This window comes from Mytilus californianus, unplaced genomic scaffold, assembly GCF_021869535.1.
Source record: "Mytilus californianus isolate M0D057914Y unplaced genomic scaffold, xbMytCali1.0.p SCAF_21, whole genome shotgun sequence".
Taxonomy (NCBI): Eukaryota; Metazoa; Mollusca; class Bivalvia; order Mytilida; family Mytilidae; genus Mytilus; species Mytilus californianus.
This window is the reverse complement of record NW_026262670.1, coordinates 3,087,292-3,112,704: the sequence shown is the minus strand read 5'-3', so window position 1 is coordinate 3,112,704 and position 25,413 is coordinate 3,087,292. Positions and strand designations below refer to the sequence as shown.

The 25,413-nt window shown below is 33.7% G+C and overlaps 1 long non-coding RNA gene across 2 annotated transcripts in view; it reads right to left on the bottom strand.

Moving 5' to 3' along the window:
• The window catches only part of LOC127731855 (uncharacterized), a 100,641-nt gene extending 75,951 nt beyond the window's left edge, over positions 1-24,690 (bottom strand). For both annotated transcript variants that reach the window (XR_007995847.1, XR_007995848.1), the window contains exons 1-3: positions 24,586-24,690; positions 12,734-12,787; positions 11,863-11,928 (exon numbers count right to left, since the gene is read on the bottom strand). This is a non-coding gene — a long non-coding RNA (uncharacterized LOC127731855). The remainder of the gene's footprint in view (positions 1-11,862; positions 11,929-12,733; positions 12,788-24,585) is intronic.
• Between the last annotated feature and the right edge of the window lie 723 nt (positions 24,691-25,413).

Genomic DNA, 25,413 nt, shown 5'->3' with positions numbered 1-25,413 from the left:
TCTTTTTCTCTTCACGTAGAATAAGTTTGAGTTCTATTCATAGTTTGGGAATTCTTTAGAATAAAAAAAAGACTCACGCCGAGGAAGAACATGGAGTCACGTGATGCGCAAGTATTCATTTATATTCTTTTTAGAGGGGACCTTGGACTGACAACATGTGTATATATTGACGGAGCGGCATACTAACTGTTCATTTTTGTTCTTTAATAGCTCGCGTATCACACGATACATGTGTCTTATCTTGTACAATTAAATTACACTTTCATCGATTGATTTCAGCTAATGTGTATATTTTAGCAGGTGTGTGATTCACGGATGTGTACTTTAATGCAAGTACAGAAATGTCACTAATATGTACTCTTAGTGTTTCTCTCTCTCTCGGTGGCGATTTTCTCTTCAAATAGATAAAGGAAGATGTGGTATGAAAGCACGATTTTTGTATAGAATAGAAGCACGTTAAATTATATATTTTTTTCTCTTCTAGCATATTCTAGAAGATGTTTTGCAGTACAGATTTGTATTTGATCATATGCACATACATCTGTCATTAAATTTTGGGAATGGTCTCTGTTACCATAGGAACCAGCAATAAAATGCTCCGCAGGGCGCAGCTTGATACGACCGCAGAGGTCGAACCCTGAACAGTTGGGGCAAGTATGGACACAACATTCAAGCTTGATACAGCTTTGCATTTGGATTGTGATTAAATATTTGACACAGCATAGGTTTCTGACACAGAATGAATGTGGTCTAAGAACTTAAAAATTTTAAATTGGACATTCACCTATTATGGTCCAATATCCAAAATCTAAATACATGGTTAGATTCAGCATATCAAAGAACCCCAAGAATTCAGTTTTTGATGAAATCAAACAAAGTTTAATTTTGGACCCTTTTGACCTCAATGTGGACAAAGTTGATAACAGGGCCCAAAAATCAAAAATCTAAATACATGGTTAGATTCAGCATATCAAAGAACCCCTATATATTCAATTTTTTGTTGAAATCAAACAAAGTTTAATTTTGGACCCCGATTTGGACCAACTTGAAAACTGGGCCCATAATCAAAAATCTAAATACATGTTTAGATTCAGCATATAAAAGAACCCTAAGAATTCATTTTTTGTTAAAATCAAACTAAGTTTAATTTTGGACCCTTTGGACCTTAATGTAGACCAATTTGAAAACGGAACCAAAAATTAAGAATCTAAATACACGGTTAGATTCGGCATATCAAAGAACCCCAATAATTCAATTTTTGATGAAATCAAACAAAGTTTAATTTTGGACCCTTTGGACCTCAATGTGGACCAATTTAAAAACGGGGCCCAAAATCCAAAAACTAAATACACGGTTAGATTCAGCATATTAAAGAACCCCAAGAATTCAAGAATAAAACCCCATTGAAATTGGTCAAGAAATAAGCAATTTATACGAAGTATCTTCTTTTGCACAATACTGTGCAATTAAATATTTCTTGCTATTGCCCAATACTGTACAATTGACAATTTCTTGCTATTGCGCAATATTGTGCTATTGGATATTTCTTGCTATTGCGCAATACTGTGCAATTGAAGATTTCTTGCTATTGAGCAATACTGTGCAATTGAAGATTTCTTGCTATTGTGCAATACTGTGCAATTGAAAATTTCTTGCTATTGCACAATACTTATTATATAATAATTTACACATCCTGTTTGGTGTGTATCTCCTACCATATCATTATCATTTGCTTTAAAATATAAATCAGAAATAACCAACTTAAAATGGAAAATTTTAAAAGAAAAAAAAAGGAAAAAAAGAAAAAAAAGGAAATAAAAAAAATTCCCCGCCCCAAATTTTTTGAACCCCCTTATGATTCATCACCCCAAAACTCAATCCCAGCCTTCCCTTTGTGGTATGGTACCTTGCAGTACAATTTCAGAGAGATCCATACACTTGAACACAAGTTATTGTCTGGAAACTAGAAAAATGTGTTTATTGGCCCCTTTTTGGCCCCTAATTCCTAAAATATTGAGGCAATTACCCCCATCATCAATCCCAGCCTTCCCTTTGTGGTATGGTACCTTGCAGTACAATTTCAGAGAGATCCATACACTTGAACACAAGTTATTGTCTGGAAACTAGAAAAATGCTTATTTTTGGCCCCTTTTTTGGCCCCCAATTCCTGAACGTTTCGGCAATTACCCCCAAACTCAATTCCAGCTTTCCCTTTGTGATATGGAACCTTGTAGTACAATTTTAGAAACATCCATACACTTACACACAAGTTATTGTCCTGAAACTAGAAAAATGTTTGTTTTTTTGCCCCTTTTTGGCCCCTAATTCCTAAAATGTTGAGGCAATTACCCCCATCATCAATCCCAGCCTTCCCTTTGTGGTATGGTACCTTGCAGTACAATTTCAGAGAGATCCATACACTTGAACACAAGTTATTGTCTGGAAACTAGAAAAATGCTTATTTTTAGCCCCTTTTTTGGCCCCCAATTCCTGAACGTTTTGGCAATTACCCCCAAACTCAATTCCAGCTTTCCCTTTGTGATATGGAACCTTGTAGTACAATTTCAGAAACATCCATACACTTACACACAAGTTATTGTCATGAAACTAGAAAAATGCTTGTTTTTTGCCCCTTTTTTGGCCCATAATTCCTAAAATTTTGAGACAATTACCCCCAAAATCAATCCCAGCATTCCATTTGTGATATGGAACCTTGTGGTACAATGTCGGAGATATCCATACACTAACACACAAGTTATGTCTGGAAGTTACAAAAATGCTTATTTTTGGCCCCTTTTTGGCCCCTAATTCCTTTACTGTTGGTACCATAACCCCCAAAATCAATCCCAACCTTCCTTTTGTGGTATTGAACCTTGTGGTAAAATTTCATAGAGATCCATTCACTTAAACTAAAGTTAGAGTGCGAAAACCTATGTGTCTTCGGACGACGACGACGACGCCAACGTCATACCAATATACGACCACAAAAATTTTTTTGCGGTCGTATAAAAATGTCAAAAATTTCAAAAATTTTAAAATGCTCCAAACTTTATGAAACTTATTATAATTGTTACCTGGCAAGGTAAGATGAGACTTTTGACTTTGGAATTACCAAAATGGTCAACATTGTCATGGAAACAACAAAAATGTGAAAATTTCAAAATGCTCCAAATATTCTGAAAATTTACAGAAGATGTATTGCCATGCATATATGTGACCATTTTGGTAACTCCAAAGTCAAAAGTCTCATCTTACCTTGCCAGGTAACAATTATAATAAGTTTCATAAAGTTTGGAGCATTTTAAAATTTTTGAAATTTTTGACATTTTTGCTGGTTCCTATGGTAACAGAGACCATTCCCAAAATTTAATGACAGATGCCACATTGGTACATGGGAGGGAACATACCATCAAAGTTTCAATGGATTTGACCTACCATTTTAAGAAAGTAAATGCTACTTTAAGGTTTTTGAAGCATTCTGACCTTTTTTGCATTGTTTCCATAGTAACGGCAGCCATTTTGGAAATTCCAATGCCAAATTCAACATCTACAAATGTTGCTCATCGTTACTGTGAAGTTTCATAAAATTTGGAGCATTTTGATATTTTTGAAATTTTTGGTGTAGTTTCCATGGCAACATAGTAGTTCCAATGATTGTCAAAATCAGCCAAAACCTGTATATAGTGGACAACTACATTGTATTAAAATTTAATGATTTTAAGTTTAAGCATTCTCAAATTATTAACCAAACTCAAAAAATTTACTTTTTCACTTTTTGTCAGTTTCCATGGTGATGGCAGCCATTTTTTAGTTCCAAAGTTGCACTGCAACTCGGAAGTCAGGGTTCCTTGTTATAGTGAACCATCATTTAGATTGGTTCCTTTGGCTCTGAGAAAAATGGGCGGACAAAATTAGGTGGTAGAAAAATAATAATAATAATAAAATGCTTCGCTGGGGCACAGCTTGATACGACCGCAGAGGTCGAATCCTGAACAGTTTGGGCAAGTATGGACACAACATTCAAGCTTGATACAGCTCTGAATTTGGATTGTTATTAAATATTTGACACAGCATAGGTTTCTGACACAGAAAGAATGTGGTCTAAGAACTTGAATTTTTTTTAATTTACCTATTATGGTCCAATGTCCAAAATCAAAATACATGGTTAGATTCAGCATATCAAAGAACCCCATATATTCACAACTTGAAAACTGGGCCCATAATAAAAAATCTAAACACATGTTTAGATTCAGCATATCAAAGAACCCCAAGAATTCAATTTTTGTTAAAATCAAACTAAGTTTAATTTTGGACCCTTTGGACCTCAATGAAGACCAATTTAAAAAACGGGACCCAAATTAAAAATCTAAATACACGGTTAGATTTGGCATAGTAAAGAACCCCAATAATTCAATTTCTGATGAAATCAAACAAAGTTTAATTTTGGACCCTTTTAACCTCAATATGAACCAATTTGATAGCGGGGCCTACAAATAAAAAATCTAAATACATGGTTAGATTCAGCATATCAATGAACCTCATATATTCAATTTTTGTTGAAATCAAACAAAGTTTAATTTTGGACCCCAATTTGGACCAACTTGAAAACTGGGCCCCATAATCAAAAATCTAAATACATGTTAAGATTCAGCATATCAAAGAACCCCATATATTAAATTTTTGTTGAAATCAAAGAAAGTTTAAATACTGGACCCTATCTTGGACCAACTTAAAAACTGGGCCCATAATAAAAAATCTAAACACATGTTTAGATTCAGCATATCAAAGAACCCCAAGAATTCAATTTTTGCTAATATCAAACTAAGTTAAATTTTAGACCCTTTGGACCTTAATGTAGACCAATTTAAAAAACAGGACCCAAAATTAAAAATCTAAATACACGGTTAGATTTGGAATATCAAAGAACCCCAATAATTCAATTTCAGATGAAATCAAACAAAGTTTAATTTTGGACCCTTTTGACCTCAATATGAACCAATTTGATAACGGGGTCCACAAATAAAAAATCTAAATACATGGTTAGATTCAGCATATCAAAGAACCCCATATATTCAATTTTTGTTGAAATCAAACAAAGTTTAATTTTGGACCCCAATTTGGACCAACTTGAAAACTGGGCCAAAAATCAAAAATCTAAATACATGTTTAGATTCAGCATATCAAAGAACCTCATATATTCAATTTTTGCTAAAATCAAACAAAGTTTAATTTTGGACCCTTTGGACCTTCATATGGATTTTTTTGTAAAAAAAACAGATGCAACATTTGCAGATATTTTTACTGGTCTTCCTTTATAAATATGCATTTCTTTAAACATAATTTAAAAGCAGTGTAAGGGAAGTAACCAAAACATTGTATTTGGATTACCTCCCTTACACTGTTTTAAATTATCTTTATTGTTCATTAACCATTACTTTATACATAATTTAAAAGCAGTGTAAGGGAGATAATTTCAATGATATATTTGATTTATCTCCCTTACACTGCTTCAAATTATGTTTTGTACTAAAGTATTTGTCCATTAACCAGGACAACCTTGTTTTTCCCCCCTAATTCCTAAACGGTTTGAGCCATAACCCCCCAAAGCAAATCCTAACCATCCCTTTGTGGTATGGAAACTTGTAGTATAATTTCAGAGAGATCCATACACCGTTCCACAGTTATTGTCTAGAAACTAGAAAATGCTTATTTTTGGCCCCTTTTTGGCCCCTAATTCTTTAACTGTTGGTACCATAACCCCCAAAATCAATCCCAACCTTCCTTTTGTGGTATTGAACCTTATGGTCAAATTTCAAAAAGATCCATTCACTTAGACTAAAGTTAGAGTGCGAAAACCAATGTGTCTTCGGACGACGACGCCGGACGACGACGACGACGACGCCAACGTCATACCAATATACGACCACAAAATTTTTTTGCGGTCGTATAATAATAATAACTAGATTTGCCATTGCAAGCAATAGCGGATGTCACCCTTCCCCCATTGCCACTAGATTGCAGCCAGTTTTAAAATTTTAAACAGTGAATGCACATATACTGATGGCTATACATCTTTCTGTAATTTTTTAGAACATTTAGCGGATTTACAAATTTAACGCATAATTTTTCTTTTTTTGCCTTGTTTCCATGGTAACGGCAGCCATTTTGGAAATTCCAACGCCAATTGCCGCTTCAACACATGACAGTCAACATTATTGTGAAGTTTCATTAAGTTTGAAGCATTCTGAAACTTTTGCTCCTGTATCCATGGTAACATAGTAGTTCCAATGATTGTCAAAATCATTCAAAACCTGTATATAATGGACAACTATATTGTATAAAAATTTGATGATTTTAAGTTAAAGCATACCAAAATTATTCACCAAACCCTGAAGTTTTTGGAGCATTTTGACCTTTTTGCATTGTTTCCATGGTAACAGCAGCCATTTTGGAAATTCTAACTCCAAATGCCACATCTTCCAATGTTGCTCATCGTTACAGTGAAGTTTCATTAAGTTTGGAGCAATTTGATATTTTTGAAATTTTTGGTGTAGTTTCCATGGCAACATAGTAGTTCCAATGATTGCCAAAATCATCCAACACCAGTATATAGTGGGCACCTACATTGTGTTAAAATATAATGATTCAAAATTTAAGCATATCCAAATAGTTCACCAAAACCAAAAACTGGATTTTTTCACATTTGTTCCGTTTCCATGGTAACGGCAGCCATTTTTTATGTTCTTAAGACCTACTGCAACTCGAAATTTTGTATTCCTCATTATAGTACACAATCATTAAGATTGGTTCCATTGGCTCAAAAAAAAACTGCCGGACAAAAATCATTGGAAAAATAATAATAATAACAAAGAAACAGAGGAAAAGCAATATGTCACCCGACATTGTTGATCGGGTGACATAATAATAATAGGGAAAAAGAAACAGAGGAAAAGCAATATGTCACCCAACATTGACGATCGGGTGACATAATAACTAGATTTGCCATTGCAAGCAATAGCAGATGTCACCCTTCCCCCCATTGCCACTAAGTGGCAGCCATTTCAAAAATTTTAAACAGTGAATGCACATATATGCATGGCAATACATCTTTCTTTAAATTTTCAGAACATTTGGAGCATTTTGAAATTTTCACATTTTTGCTGTTTCCATGGCAACAGTGACCATTTTGGAAATTCCAAAGTCAAAAGTCTTATCTATACATGCCAGTTAGCATTAATATAAAGTTATACTAAGTTTGGTGCATTTTGAAATTTTTGACATTTTTGCTGGTTTCCATGGTAACAAAGACCATTCCCAAAATTGTATGCCACATTGGTTCATGGGAGGGAACATACCATTAAAGATTCAATGGATTTGACCTACCAATTTAAGAGAGAAAATGCTACTTTAAGGTTTTTCCCATAAGGTTTATAATGACAAACCTTTCCCCAGTTCCATGGCAATACAGTAGTTCCGATGATTCTTAAAATCATCCAAAACCTGTATATAGTGGATACCTATGTTGTATAAAAATTTGATGATTTTTAGGTTAGGCATTCTCAAATTAGTCATCAAAAACAAAAAAAATATTTTTCACATTTTTGCTGTTTCCATGGAAACGGCGGCCATTTTAAAGTTCCAAAGTTTCACTGCAACTCCACTGATGGTGGTCCTCATTATGCTCAACAATCATGAAGATTGGTTCCATTGCCTCCGAGAAAACTGCTGGACAAAATTAGGTGGAAGAAAAATAATAATAATAGGGAAAAAGAAACAGAGGAAAAGCAATATGTCACCCGACATTGTCGTTCGGGTGACATAATAAGAACTGAGCAAAAACAATAAGTCTTCCCAAACTTCGTTTTATACCACATCTCCTTATTTTTACTTGGCGGATAGCTGTCTCATTGGCAATCATACCACATCTTATTTTTACTCTGCTAATAGTTCTCATTGGCAATCATACCACATCTCCTTATTTGTACTCTGGCGAATAGTTCTCATTGGCAATCATACCACATCTCCTTATTTTTACTCTGGCGAATAGTTTTCATTGGCAATCATACCACATCTCCTTATTTTTACTCTGTTTTATAGAGTTTATAATTCTATAATCTGTTTTATAGATTTGTAAAATTTCAAGCAATATTTATTTGAATAGGCCAGATATTTATTTGAATAGACCAGATGTTTACACAGGTGTTAATAGAGCTTCCTCTATAATGATTTACTTTCTTTATTATAGAAGTGCTACAGATTTGATTGACATCTTAAAATTGATAATTATAATTATTGTCACATCAACTGCTGAGAAGAGCCTACTTAAAAAGCTCTGAGCATCCTCGGAGGATGCTCCGAGCTTCCTCGTAAGAATAAATCTATAATCCCTAAATATTTTCCACTTTTGTTATATGGTATATTTATTGTATAAACTATATTATAAGTACTATTTTAATTACCAACAAAGAGCATAATAATTTTATTATTCATGTTAAAAATTCCATGCACAAAACAGTATCTGGAGGTACCCTGTAAAAACACGAAATTTGGAAAATCGTGACCATGGAAACTTACGACGAGAATCATAGTCATAAAATATAATGATTTTCCTATAATTTGCAAAAACAATTAGCCGTGTGTTATCCGTTAACTTAAACTTGTTAACTAGAAGACTTTTTGGACATTGGGCACCATACTAATTGGCAATCATACCACATCTCCTTATTTTTACTTTGGCGGATAGTTCTCATTGACAATCATACAACATCTCCTTTTTTTACTTTGGAAGATAGTTGTCTCATTGGAAATTATACCACATCTCCTTATTTTTACTTGGCTGATAGTTGTCTCATTGGCAATCATACCACATCGCCTTATTTTTAATATATGAGATCTTCTTATTTTTACTTTGGCGGATAGTTCTCATTGGCAATCATATCACATCTCCTTATTTTAACTCTGGCTAATAGTTCTCATTGGCAATCATACCACATCTCCTTATTTTTACTATAGCAGATCTTCTTATTTTTACTTTGGTGGATAGTTCTCATTGGCAATCATACCACATCTCCTTATTTTTACTCTGACGAATAGTTCTCATAGGCAATCATACCACATCTCCTTATTTTTACTTTGGAAGATTGTTGTCTCATTGGCAATTATACCACATATCCTTATTTTTACTTGGCGGATAATTGTCTCATTGGCAATCATACCACATCTCCTTATTTTAATTTTGGCCAATATTTGTCTCATTGGTAATCATACCACATCTCCTTATTTTTACTTTGGTGGATAGTTCTCATTGGCAATCATACCACATCTCCTTATTTTTACTTTGGCAGATAGTTCTCATTGGCAATCATACCACATCTCCTTATTTTTACTACAGCAGATCTTCTTATTTTTACTTTGGTGGATAGTTCTCATAGGCAATCATACCACATCTCCTTATTTTTACTTTGGCAGATAGTTCTCATTGGCAATCATACCACATCTCCTTATTTTTACTTTGGCAGATAGTTCTCATTGGCAATCATATCACATCTCCTTATTTTTACTTTTGCAGATAGTTCTCATTGGCAATCATACCACATCTCCTTATTTTTACTTTGGCAGATAGTTCTCATTGGCAATCATACCACATCTCCTTATTTTTACTTTGGCAGATAGTTCTCATTGGCAATCATACCACATCTCCTTATTTTTACTTTGGCAGATAGTTCTCATTGGCAATCATACCACATCTCCTTATTTTTACTTTGGTGGATAGTTCTCATTGGCAATCATACCACATCTCCTTATTTTTACTTTGGCGGATAGTTTTCATTGGCAATCATACCTTATCTCCTTATTTTTACTCTGGCGAATAGTTCTCGTTGGCAATCATACCACATCTCCTTATTTTTACTATAGCAGATCTTCTTATTTTTACTTTGCCGGATAGATCTCATTGGCAATCATACCACATCCCCTTATTTTTACTATAGCAGATCTTCTTATTTTTACTCTGACGAATAGTTCTCATAGGCAATCATACCACATCTCCTTATTTTTACTTTGGAAGATAGTTTTCTCATTGGCAATCATACCACATCTCCTTATTTTTACTTGGCAGATAGTTGTCTCATTGGCAATCATACCACATCTCCTTATTTTAATTTTGGCCAATATTTGTCTCATTGGCAATAATACCACATCTCCTTATTTTTACTTTGGTGGATAGTTCTCATTGGCAATCATACCACATATCCTTATTTTTACTTTGGTGGATAGTTCTTATTGGCAATTATACCACATCTCCTTATTTTTACTTTGGCAGATAGTTCTCATTGGCAATCATACCACATCTCCTTATTTTCACTTGGCGGATAGTTGTCTCATTGGCAATTATACCACATCTCCTTATTTTTACTTGGTGGATAGTTGTCTCATTAGCAATTATACTACATCTCCTTATTTTTACTTTGGAAGATTGTTGTCTCATTGGCAATTATACCACATCACCTTATTTTTACTTTGGCAGATAGTTGTCTCACTGGCAATCATACAACATCACTTTATTTTTACTTTGACAGATAGATGTCTCTTTGGCAATTATACCACATCACCTTATTTTTACTTTGGCAGATAGTTGTCTCACTGGCAATCATACCACATCTCTTTATTTTTACTTTGGAAGATAGTCTCATTGGCAATCATACCACATCTCCTTATTTTTACTTTGGTGGATAGTTGTCTCATTGGCAATCATACTACATCTCTTTATTTTTACTTTGGTGGATAGTTGTCTCATTGGCAATCATACTACATCTCTTTATTTTTATATCAAATGATAATACCAACTAACAAATACTAAAAACTTTGCATTTATATGATTTTTAAAGATTTGTAAAATATGTAAAATCATACCACATCTCCTTATTTTTATATAACCATGAAATATTAACATTGACGAATGAACCATGAAAATAAGGTAAAGGTCATATAAACCATTCGGAAAGACAAACATGATTTCCTTACAAGCATATCATAAACCAAAATACAGCTGATCTATTGCTTATAGTATCTGAGAACCTGACCAAACCACAAACACTTAACACTGACCAATGAACCATGAAAATAAGATCAAGGTCTGCAAATCCTAACAGACAAACATGTTCACCAAACAAGCATTCCATACACCAAATATAGCTGACCTATATATTGCTTATGGTATCTGAGATATGGACTTCATCATGAAATTTTAACCTTGATCACTGATCCATGAAATGAAGTCCTGGTCAGGTGAATGCAGTGTGACAGACATGTAGACCTTGCAGGAAAAAATGGTACAATTGGTCATTCAAGGGTAATAACTCCTATAAGTAGTTGTAGGCCAATTTTGATCGATTCAAGTGGACAGTAGGTGGATGTAAACATTCTGAACATTTCTGCCTGTCAGAATTTCTCGACCTATAGCAGTTTTCAAGATAATAGACAAAACTTGCATTCTACCCATAAACTCCATTTTGAGCCATGTCAGCCATGTTGGTTGGCAGGGGGAAAGGTCATACGAATGCACTTTTTAATTATCACCATCATGCATAAAATTTTACTTGATTACTTTAATAATGAAATTGTTAAGTCTTTCTATCTAAAATTACCACCACACATCAAATTTGAATAAAAGTCCCCACCCTCCCACCCCTGCCACTCCAATTCAAATAATTCTGGAAAAGCCCTAAGCAATTTCATTGGATGACGCTTTTAAATCAAGTATAAACCTTTTTTTTTAAATCTGATAATAAAGGGATTTCTCATTATAAATGTTTAACCAGATGGATATATATCATATATAGTTTACAAATAATGTACACTTACCTATGATAAAAACTTGACTGGACAAGGATAATGACTGGACGAGGGTCACATTGACTGGACAAGGGTCTAATAAATATCAATAATAGATGTTCAATATGGAAATATAAATGTTTGCATTAAAGTAGAAATAATAACATGTAATAAAGACTCTTTGAATACCACTTTGACATCTCTCATTGATTGGTTTCTGTCTGATTGACATAGACCTCCTAGGATTCTGAAAAAGCACAGAGATGAAATCTTATTGCTACATAATTATTGTTTTAGTCTTCATGATAAAATAGAGAAAGGAAATGACATCAAATTTTATCATTTTTAAACATTTGCTATAAAATGATATGATTATATGCATGCTTAGTTGATACAATATTTTATGATCCTTATGCATCTTTAGATTCATCTGTTTTGAAAATGATGAGTCCAGACCAATTTTCATGAATCCATGACTCATTGACTACCTTATTGAGAACACTATCTCCCATCTTTCATTCATACAGCTGATTTCTTAGTTAACAACTCTATTGTTATATACAGTTTATATTATAATGATTGATGGACGTTAAGCAACCAACAATCAATCAATTGTAATGATTGCAATGTTTTATTAGCTTTTTACTCTTAAATGAAATTAAATATGTAATAACTTCATGTTATTTTTGTATAGAAGTTACAGAGTGAAAAATGTTAATCCTGTTAAAAAAGAATTAAAAAGCACTGGACTGGTGTAATGCTACTTACTAGAATGAACCATGCAGCTAGTTCTTGATTATCTCCCCTTTTAGAATTTTAATATTCACATGAACATTGTAAATCATTTGATAAACTAAATTATTAATCGTTCCAATCCAATTTGACTATTATGTTCACTTACCTATAGTAATAAATTGACTGGACTTGAATAGATGAATACAAATAGATCTTCAAACTGAAAGTATAAAATAGCTCAATTTCAGTTTACATCACATCTGTTTAAATATTTGTTAACTTTCTCTGAATTTTTATATAATTGTCATTAAATGAAAAAAAAAAAGAGGTCTAAACCTTTCATAGTTCCATACAAAGCTCAGTGTAATTGTTTTTAAAATTAATTCATAATAGTTTGAAATAAATGGGGAATGTGTCCATGGGACACAGCTGATGCCCCCGCTTGCATATAATGTTATGAAGGGACATAAGTCGGAATACACTTTCTATTTGACCCCACCATGCATAAATTTTTAATTAGATATTTCCTTTAAATGTTCAAGCAATCTTTCTTAGAATAACCACCACCCATCAAATTTAAATAAAAGTGCCTTCCGACCCCCCCCCCCCCCATACAATTAATTCTGGAAAAGCCCTAATAAGCATTGTGCATAAGTTTCATAACATTTGGTTGAGTTTAACTAAAGTTATAGAACGGAATAAAAATTTCAGCAATTTTTCCATTTGTAAAGGGGCATAACTCTAGAACAGAAAAAGTGACGCCATCAAATTCAAACTTGATCTGTGTTTTGTGGTAATAAACGAATGGAAAACAACTGTCATATTCCTGACTTGGTACATGAAAGCCTGTTATTAGCCAGATTATTCTCTAATGGAGTCATTTTGGTCATGCCGCTCAAATGTTAATAGTCAAACTTTTTAATCTGAATTTCCACTTTATAAGGGTTAATTATATTTTTGTTTTTCACAAAGGGGGAACTTTGTCTACATCTCACACCCTGGCTACAAATGTGGTATGTTTACCTGAAAGACAATAAACATATCACTGTTTATTAATTCCTTTTCAGTCTAAACTCCTCAGATTTATCTCAAGAATGCCTTACGTTACAGTTTTTTTATTTACAAATCTTCCTCAAGCTGCTGTGTTTAGTGCACATTTTGAATAAGCATATGACAATTTTGACAAATCAAAAGTCAATGCTCCACCAGTCAACGTCTTCTACATATGTTAAAACTTTTTTTTTAAACTAGATACCCTAATGATGATTGTGGACAAGTTTGGTTAAATTTGTCTTAGTAGTTTCAGAGGAGAAGATTTTTGTAAAAGATTACAAAAATTTACGAAAAATGGTTAAAAATTGAATATAAAGGGCAATAACTCCTAAAAGGGAAAATTCGTGATTTTTTACTTATCATCTTATTATGTTCATAATACCATAAAAAACATATTCACCAAGTTTTATCTCGATATGAAAACTAATAAAGAAGAAAATTGGGAATTATTAATTTTATTTATTCGAACTTCCTGACTTCTGTGACGTAGTTTAAGTCTTTTTGCATGCCGGGAGTGGAATTAATCTCATTTAAGTCTTGTTCGTTGATCATCTAATAACGCGATTTAAAGCGCATCGACGACTTTTGGCGTAGCTATTAACCAACTAATAATTAAGAAAGTAAAGTGATCAGCCGTGCAACTTTTAAAAATAAAATGTACGATTTATATTTTAGGGATTTCTGATATGATTATAGTCATTATAGTAATAAAAGTAAATCATACAATAGAATATTTTTATGAATTTTTTCCCGACGGATATTTTCAACAAACATATTTAACTGATAGGGCCTAAATTAATATTTTGTTTGTTTCCCCAATCCCGACCCTGCCAAGCAGGTGTGGGTAGGTAGGTAGGGAAATAATTTTATTTTTCCAAAAAGCTTGAACATTTTCTGATGATCCTGCAAGCCTGAAAATCGGAAATGAATAAAATAATATTTGACTAAGTTTTGACAATAAAATTTTATGAGTAGGACCATTTTTGCAGGGTCGGTCTGGATTGGGGAAACAAACAATATTTTATTTTAGGCCTAGTGTATTAAAAATGCATGTTTGTATTCTCACCTTTTACTTCAGTCTAGCAAACATTTTCCGCTAGTACCGTGTAAATACAATGTGTATTGTACTGCGACACTTAGTGACTACCTGTTGAATGCGTGGTTAAATTCAAGGTATTTAAAGGTTTGCATTCTGTAATTCTAATCTTTTGATCTTCACTCAGTGAATTTTAGCCGTCACGGTTCACCGTTCCAGGTGTGAACATCATTTCGTATGAATGATAAACGGGAGTGATAGTTTGAGACAGAAAATTAAAAAAAATATAATTATTTTGAGGGAGTAATATGGTGGCACAATAACTGGATAGCCGTGGTATATTTTTATATTTTCCGTAAGCTCAGTTTAAAATGAATTATGACTGCTGAATATTTTTGTAACAATGAAATACTGAATTAATTTAATTGAATAAATAATAATGGCATTCTAAACACGAGTGTATGAACTAAAAATTGTACTATTTTAAATTAGAATCAGTAACCTTGAATATTTGAAATAGATAATTACCAATTGCAATTATTTAATTTGGTCCGTCCAAAGCGATCTTTATTTACATATTCAGGAATTAATGTCCTTATCAAAATATTTTAAATCTCACAACGTATAAATACTTCAGCCATTTGAAGAAAGATAATTAAAAAGTTGACAAGAAATTTAAGGTCAACTTTGTCTTATTGGAATGAGATCGAATAATTAAGAACAAAAATCATTTTGAGAAATGTGGGTTTGAGACAGAAAAAAATAATTATTTGGGGAGGAATATGGTGGCAAAATACCTGAATCGCCGTTATATATATTTTTTATATTTTGCGTTAGCTCAGTTTTTAAATAGATGGGTGAGTATTTTGTTGTAACATCGGAATTCTGAATAACTTTCAATGAAATAATTTTATAAATAAAAATGGCCCACGAAAACGAGCGTATAAACCAAAAACTGTGCTATTTTGAATTATGATCGGTAACCTTGAATATTTAAATGTGCAGAGAAAATTATCAGTTACATTAATATAATTTGGTCCGTCCAAAGCGATCTACATTTACCTAATCGGGAATGTCCTTATTAAAATATTCTACATCTCACAACAAATACTTTAGCTATTTGACCAACGATGTTTAAAATTTTTTACAGAATCAATCTAACGTCAACTTGCCTTTATTGAATGGAGACAGACTGGCGGAATCAATGTTCAATGTGCTTTATATCTTGTACCTTTGTAAGACTTATCATTCATTCATAAACCATGTCTATATCGCAGACATATATATACATATAATTATATGTCTGTCTTAACTGACAAGAATACTCCTGCAGACCTGCCAACTTTTAAAAATCTCCATGGGGGATTAGTGCGTGACCAGATTTTTAAGGGTTACAATTTTTGCGGCGTTTCTGTGTGCACTGTTTTTTTACTCTTGAAATAGTCTCATATCTCTTCTTTTTTCTTTTAGTACACTGGTGATGAGCTAATAAGCCTTGATTTCTTTTATTTGCATGATTCTTGTACTTATTAATTGGCAAAATAACTTGAGAATAGAGAAAAATGGCCTAAAAAAAATAAAGTATACAAAATGAAGACCACCAAATTGTGATCGTATGATAAATTGATTAAAATTGAAATTATGCCGACTGACCGTTTCTGTTTACAAATTAATTAATTTTGAGGATTGTTATGACCCATCAGATAAGCAGATTACATGTAACAACAAATTATGACACCTGTTATCACACCTGTTGTGACCGTTGATTAGCACAGGGTCGTAAACTTGTCATAAATATGTCGCCTATATATATATGTATATATAGGTAAAATTATAGATTTAAAGAAATTGATCAGAAAAACTTCAAAATCGGTAACCAATAATTTTTTCGGGTTTATTTTGTGAAAATCAGGATTTTGACTTGTGTTACGATCCTGATATCGGGATTCGGGTTGAGGCATGAAAATCGGGATGATACCGCCAAAATCGGGATAGTTGGCAGGTCTGCTCCTGGTTTTACACTAGTAATTTGTTGGGGCGCTTTATAGCTTAATTGCTGTTCGGTGTGAGCCAAGGTTCCGTGTTGAAGACCGTACTTTGACCTATAATGGTTTACTTTTATAAATTGTGACTTGGATGGAGAGTTGTCTCCTTTGCACTCATACCACATCTTCTTATATCTATAAGCAGTATTATCTTTAAATTTCTGTGATTTGATACCAAGAAAGAAAAAAATCCCGAAATTAATTTGATACTTTGATACTCAATATTTTTCCTGGAAAATATTCACATCCTCATTCGGTCTGAAAATAAGATAAGAAACTGGTATACAGAACATGCAGAAGTGTGAATGTCATAAAACCTTGTTATATCAGAAACCATTATAAATGTGAACCTGTATACGTAAGACCTCATGGGACGATGTACCTAACCACATACAGGTAATATACAAGTAGCTCTGTTATACCCGGAAATGTCAAGGTTAATCACTACCGATACAGAATGTACCAATGCAAAGTAAATTCTGATGATTGTGAAGCATGACCATTCATGATTTTAGAGGAGTATTAGGTGGGGGATTGTCGGAACGATTTAAATTCTGACTAGATTTTTTCTCAAATTAAATCACTGAACTAAAAAAAAAAGAAAGGAGAAAACTACGTCCAAGAACAGAATTCTTCTTGTAAATTCATAAATACAACGTTCTTATTTTGTAACTTTCGATAGACTTGACCTCCAACCCCCCCCCCTCAAACCTGGGAACATTATATCTAACAATGTTTATGTTCCTGCCCAAATCAAAAAAAAAAAGAAGAAGAAAAAAAGAAAGAGATGAACCACTAGAGATGAACGGTAAGTCACATCAGATTCAGATATTTATATAGTTGATTGTCGTTAACTAGAGATGTATAGTTACATGTCTCTGCGTTAACTGATAAGAATAACAGGAAAGTATAAACTTGAAATAGATTTATGATGAATAATATGCAACTGCGGCACCCCTTTTTATCAAAGCGTACATGCATGTATTTTAATGACTGTCCGTTATTTCGATCATAATGACAATTGTACGTGAAATCCTATAGTTGGTGAGACTTTTTTTTTTACCAGATATGCCACTTTTCATATTTATATTTTCTCTTATATTACTCTTATTTAATATTTTATGCATAAGTGCAATAGTGGGAATGGTTTATTCCCCCACAAGCTAACGTAATAAATTAATCAACCCTCAAGCTGATCAGACGTTAATACAACTACTATCAGTCTATCCGTAGTGAAGTTTCTTTATTTCTTCAAATAAACTTTTGGGGATCATTAGTGTACGTCCAGTGGCATATATATTACATGCATGTCAGAACAGGAAAATTGGCATAAGGTTCTTTTAGAACCATGTTCACATTAATATACATTATACCCAACAATTGTGATGATGACGAATTTCTTCAACTGTTCGAGAACAATCTAATTGAAATATAAATCTGTGATTTTACTATGTCCATAACTTCGATGAACCAAAGCAAGTTAGATATCGACCTGTATTTAAATCAAATTGGTTCTAGATGTTCTTTCTTATATTCAATATACAATTTTAAATTACGACTATCTATAGTTCCGTAACTTTCTATCTAGGCGTATAAACCAATGATCGACAAGTGCGTATTTTTTAAATCAATAGTTTTTCATGTTTCAAAATGTCCATCATTATTGACAACGAGTATATACTTACATTTTCCCCAATTTACCCTTGGAAAAATATGTAAATAGATTTTTATTTTATCAAATCTTTTTTTGGAATTATTTAGATTTTCATAAATATCATTCTTTACACTAGAAATGTTATTTATAAACAAGCGTATGAGTTTAGTAATGACTAGTATATCACTATCGGACACGCAAGACAAAGATGTATATTACACCTGATAGTTTTAAAATGGAAAGTTACAAGTTATCGGCCGTGTACACTAATCAATACCCTCAGAAGTGAAGCGATGCATGAACATGCTTTATGTAATTGTGTAATAAGAGTTTTTAAACCCGACAGGAAATCGCTTGAATACCTGGACGTGTCACCTCACAATACCTCAGGGAATAATTCCTTTAGCCATGCTGGTGATCAGATAAGAGAAGGTCCGAATTTATTTAAATAAGTTTATTACATAAAAGAATTATGAACAAATTAGACTTTCGAAAACGATTTTACACGGAACACTTATTTATGACTTTGAACTTTGACTTTTTAACTAATTCCAATATAAATTTCTTGTTTCAAAAACTTCGTAAAGAAAAAACAGTTTTAAAACGACAGACCATAGTTATTTAAAAAAATAATTACATTTTCCGTATCAAGTTAGTTAGTCGGATAAATGCGACTACGTTAGGTTACTGCTGGTTTTGGTCATTTGTGGTTTATAGATATATTTTTGGGGTTTCTAAACCGAGAAGATGTCAAAATGGCCGCACGCAGAGAATTGATACTCTAAATTTAAAATCGATGGTGATCTCTTATCTAGCAGAATAAAACTTTAATATTTATGAATTTGTGCTTTTTTATACAGAATGGACATAATATCAATTTTTTATTTTTTTGCGAAGTTTCCCTTTAAGGGGTCGACTGACCATTTTGGTCAAGTTGACTTATTTGTAGATCTTACTTTGCTGAACATTATTGCTGTTTACAGTTTATCTCTATCTATTATCATATTCAAGATAATAACCAAAAACGGCAAAATTTCCTTAAAATTACCAATTCAGGGGCAGCAACCCAACAACAGGTTGTTCGATTCATCTGAAAATTTTAGGGCAGATAGTTCTTGACCTGATAAACAATTTAACCCATTCAGATTTGCGCTAAATGCTTTGGTTTCAGAGATATAAGCCAAAATCTACATTTTACCCCTATGTTCTATTTTTAGCCATGGCGGCCATCTTGGTTGGTTGGCCGGGTCACCGGACATATTTTTTAAACTAGATACCCCAATGATGATTGTGGCCAAGTTTGGTTTAATTTGGCCAAGTAGTTTCCGAGGAGAAGATTTTTGTAAAAGTTAACGACGACGGACGACGACGACGACAAGTGATGAGAAAAGCTCACTTGGCCCTTTGGGCCAGGTGAGCTAATAAAACAAACATATATTTGATTTATTTTATTAAATACTGTGTATAATGCTGCTTTCAAAACAAGGCTCACCCACTTTGTATTATGCAGCAAACTCTGAATTTGTAAGGTATACTCGGGCTAGCAGGTAGTTTTGATGGGATAGCAGCTCTTTCAACAGGGCTAGTAAAATACTGCTACCAATAAGTCCTGGGCTAGTGAGCTGTAACAAAATTTTTTAACCCCTGGAACGTGTAGGGTGCGAAAGTGTATTGGGCGCTAACGGACCTGATACCTGGTGGCCTTGGGTTGACTTGTATATTTTGGTTGGGTTGTCTCTTTGACACATTCCCCGTTTCCATTCTTATTCTATACATGTAGTGTCAAATATACTTTTATAAAAGAGACAAAAGACCAAGTTTTGGAATATGTAACTTCTCTCTGAAAAAACGGGTTAATCATACAAAAATGTACAATACCCAGCTGATATCTGAAACTACAACATTTGTATCAAGGCTGCATGTAGGTGAAAAAGTTAACTCGTGACAGGCAAGGCTTTCGTGCTCATACCGTAAAAAACACACGCCATAACATTCCTTAAAACTGTTCCTTTATTTTTAGTAACAGCGGTATAATAGCTTATTGTAGAATAGCATCTTTCCAAATTAAAAAAAAGCTCCATATTATGATCTATGCCAGGAAGTTACCATAATGCCATAGAAAGACATCTATAGCCGCTGCTTATTTTTGCGTTATAGTATTCAGATATAAAATTGAGAATGGAAATGGGGAATGTGTCAAAGAGACAACAACCCGACCATAGAGCAGACAACAGCTGAAGGCCACCAATAGGTCTTCAATGCAGAGAGAAACTTCCGCACCCGGAGGCGTCCTTCAGCTGGCCCCTAAACAAATATGTATACTAGTTCACTGATAATTGACGTCATACTAAACTCCAAATTATACACAAGAAACTAAAATTAAAAATGATACAAGACTAACAAAGGCCAGAGGCTCCTGACTTGGGACAGGTGCAAAAATACGGCGGGGTTAAACATGTTTTTTGAGATCTCAACCCTCCCCCTATACCTCTAGCTAATGTAGAAAAAACAAACGCACAACAGTACGCACAGTAAAAATTTTGTCTACATGATATGTTCAGTACAGTATACATTTTGTCTTATACATGTATCTACAGTATATCCTGTTTTATTTTAGAAAATGAACAATGTCGCTCTCATGAAAGAAATTTAAGCATGTTTGACTTTGCAGCATATATAGACTCTTATAAATAAGTATCACATAACTCTTTCAAATCCTGCAATCAAAATACCAGGACCCTTCCTCATGCAGTGTATAACTAAGTTCGGGTACATGTATGCTTTGATTATTAAATGCAAAGTAAACTGGAAAATTCTGTTTAAAAAATCAGACGACATGAACATTTATATAAACGACCGTTAATATACATATAATTCTTAAGAAATAAGAGAAACATAATCTATTTGTAACTTGCAACTCGACCTTCGTAACTCGCAACTCGACCCTTCGTAACTTGCAACTCGACCTTTGTAACTCGCAACGACCTTCGTAACTCGCAACTCGACCTTCGTAACTCGCAACTCGACCTTTGTAACTGGCAACTCGACTTTCGTAACTGGCAACTCGACCTTCTTAACTCCCAACTCGACCTTCGTAACTCGCAACTCGACATTCTTAAATTGCAACTGGACTTTCGTAACTCACAACTCGACTTTCGTAACTTACAACTCGACTTTTGTAACTCGCAACTTGCAACTCGACAATAAGAACCCCTCTCCCGGAGGATAGTTATGGTAGCAACTATAAACAAATCGAGCTGCTCGTCTCTGTACCTGCTCTATGTCACGTATGATGGTAATTTGGTGAGGATCCCATACTGGGAAAGCATATTGCAGAGTTGGTCTTACTAACGTGGAGTAAGCTGTGGCTTTTGTTGCTGGGGTACACCTACCCAGGGTTGTCAATGATATTATATTTCACTGGACCACCTGGGACCAACATTTCAATTTGCACGTTTTATTTTAACATACTTCTTTGTGTATTCACAACATATTGTATATATGCATCTTTGAGTATAATCGACAAAAACCATTTCCTTTCACAATCGTAACAGGAAACATACTTTCACAGGCGGCGGGAAACTAATATCTATAAACGCATAATATACAACTCGTTTCAGGACTTGTTTCCGGATTTTTTTATGATAAAATTATAAGTCAGACAGCTGGGACTAGCAGACAGGTTGCAGTCATACCGGTTGATCCAGGGATACGTAGAGGACATACGCTGCACTTTGATCTTCAAAAAGTTTCTCATTGTTTCTCACGATTTAAATGATTTTTTTAACAAAAAATCGTTAAAAAAGTTCCGCTCTAATACACCTTATCGCTTTTTGTCCGTCATTACTGGACATCATATTCCCGTAAAAATTTTGACGTGACAATAGAAAATGTCTTGCGCCACAAAGGTAACGTGATTGTTGTATGACGTCAGCAGTCCAAGTCAGTGGCGTATCCAGGGGGGGGGTTCCGGCCCGGGGGTTGGAATCCCCCTTTTTTTGACGATCAATGCATTTGAAAGGGGACATATAGTTGGAACCCCCCCCCCCCCTTTTTATCCTGTTTTGGGAACCCCCCTTGTGAAAATGGCTCAGTGGATCAGCACCTGCAAGTGTCGCAGATTCCTAAATAGCGATAGCTAGGGTCTATTTCCGCTCGTCGGTACTAGATAGATTCCGTTTTCTGAAATAACGCCGCCTCCTCTTTTGAAAAATCCTGGGCCCGCTCCGAGTCTTGTATATTGACTGCTCCATAGTCTTATATGGTAAACAAAAAGGCTGCATAGAAACAATTTTCCTTTTACAATTCGTAATGAGACTTTCCGTTGAATATATGAAAAGCCGGGTTGATTATACCTTGTCAAAGACCCCCTAAGAAAAATTTCAGGCACATTTCAATCTCTCACATGCCTTGTTTTTGAACCCCTCAAATGCCAAATTGTGCCAGCAATTTCTCAATTTTACATATTAAGACAACAAAAAAAAAACATCAGAAATAAAAATGGGCACACTTCAGAGGTATATTATGAGCCAATCGGGGCTAAGAAATGACTTTTGATATCCCTCAGAAAATACATCCACCCCTTTAAAGATATAAAATGATTCTGAATTGTCCAATGTACTAGTACTAAGTATGATCATGTGAACAGTTTTCTTGAAAGAAAACGAAAAATGTTGCATACCAAAAAATTACTTGCTTTGCAGTATGAAGATCACATAGACAAAATGAAGAAAAAAATCTGACATTTGGTCGTCAATCGGCAAGTCTTATACATACAAATAAATTATCAGTGACCGCTGTCGATAATAAACTAGCAATTGATTGTTAATCGTAAAAAAAATGTTGTTTGTAGTAAATTTATTGAAGTATTACACAGAAAAACACAAAAAATAATTACAATTAAAAGAAAACAAAAAATAACGGATTTTGAAATAAGGGGGAGGGCAAAAAAATTTCCTGTCTATAAGTTCAATGACACTCCGGAAGGCGCCTGCTACTATGTCATGTCAATGTTGTTTACTTTTTTTAATAATTTTTAATAAACAATGTTTAACTATACCTCAGAAAAAGACGAATGATTTGTGTCGAAAGTTTTATTTGTTGTTTTAGTGTAGGTGTTGTCATGCAGAGAAAATAAATCAATAAAAGAGAGGAGAAAGTTATCAGAGGGACATTCAAACTCATAAGTTGAAAACAAACTGACAACGCCATGCATGGCTAAAAAAGAAAAAGACCAACAGACAAATAATAGTACACAAAACACGACATAGAAAACTAAAGACAACACGAACCCCACAAAAAACTGGCGGGTGATCTCGGGAGCTCCGGAAGGGTAAGCAGATCGTGGCCTGCTCCACATGTGTCACCCGTCGTGTTGCTCATGTTAGTACAAATCAGGTAATAAGTCTAATTCGGTAGGTCACATTCAGGAAAATAATTTATGTCTAGGCCACATGACTGGATAATTCAAATGGTATAATCAATGGTACATTTGCATGTACAATGAATAAGGAAGTTATGTTTAATTCTTTGTTAGATGGACCTTTAAATAGATTTACCTTTGTTAGCTGTCCATTGAAAGAGCACTGATAGCTATTACAAATCATTTACGGGGGATAAACAAAGACCATTGAAAAACCTGTAAGACTTGTTTATAAGTTTATTTTAAACTAGTAAATATGTGCATCTTACAAGGCTTAGCAAGTTTGTATTATGACGTCCAGCTTTTCTGTTTGGTTTACTATGAATTGAATTAAAAAACTTGGTAAAATAGTAAGTTTTCAGAATGAGGTCCTCAAAGGGGGCATATATACGTGAAACATATGATATCTTTCACCAGTGGCAGATCCAAGACTTTCATAAAGGGAGGAAGATACGGAGGAGTATATTAAAAAAAGTAGGCTGTCAAAAATTTTAAAAAAAGAACTAAAACATATTTTTCAACATAAGATGCATCCCTGATACGCCCATGTTCACGAAAATCTACAATATTATTTTCTTTTCATAAAGGTCATTTAATGTAACACACAAATATAGATTTTACTATACTTATATTACTGTCTGAATAATGAAAAGTAAAATAACAAAAATACCGAACTCCATGGAAAATTCAAATCGGAAAGTCCCTTATCACTGAATGGCAAAATCAAAAGCTCAAACCCATCAAACAAATGGAAAACAACTGTCATTTTATATATAGTATACATATTTATATATCTAGCTAAAATTACCTTTAAAAATAGTCCTCTTGGTTAAAAAGAGTTTCCATTTTCGTTTCCTTTATAAACATTACCGATTGTCGACAAGTCAGTCATTTCTACATACGGGTATCTAGTATGTAATACAATACCCATCAATGCAATGCAATATATGTTTATTGAACCAATAACAAAAGATCAACTTTAATAGACTTTAGTGCGGAATTTAGGAGTTGTAATAAACGGAGGGAGCAGTGGGAGGAAGCTGCATGCATTAATTTTTATCACTCTTTGCACTTATCTCAAAGTGAAAGGCTGGAGTGTTAAGCACATAATCATGGCATAATAATGAGAGAATAAAGAAAATTGAGTAAATTGAAGTTGTATCGAAAAAAAAATTAAAAAGATATAAGAAGATGTGGTATGAGTGCCAATGAGACAACTCTCCATCCAAGTCAAAATTTATAAAAGTAAACCATTATAGGTCACAGTACGGTCTTCAACACGGAGCCTTGGCTCACACCGAACAGTAAGCTATAAAGGGCCCCAAAAATTACTAGTGTAAAACCATTCAAACGGGAAAACCAACGGTCTAATCTATATAAAACGAGAGACGAGAAACACTTATGAACCACATCAACAAACGACAACTACTGAACATCAGATTCCTGACTTAGGACAGGTGCAAAAAAAAAACTATTAATCTCTGAGAAACCCATTTTTCTCTGTTCTTTATATTTTAGCAACCCATTATTCTCTATTCCTAATTTTTTGGTCTGAGTAGTATGGGTCCGTTGATCTTAGTAATATGGGTCCGTTTATCTGTGTAACATGGGTCCAATGATCTGATTAATAATGGTT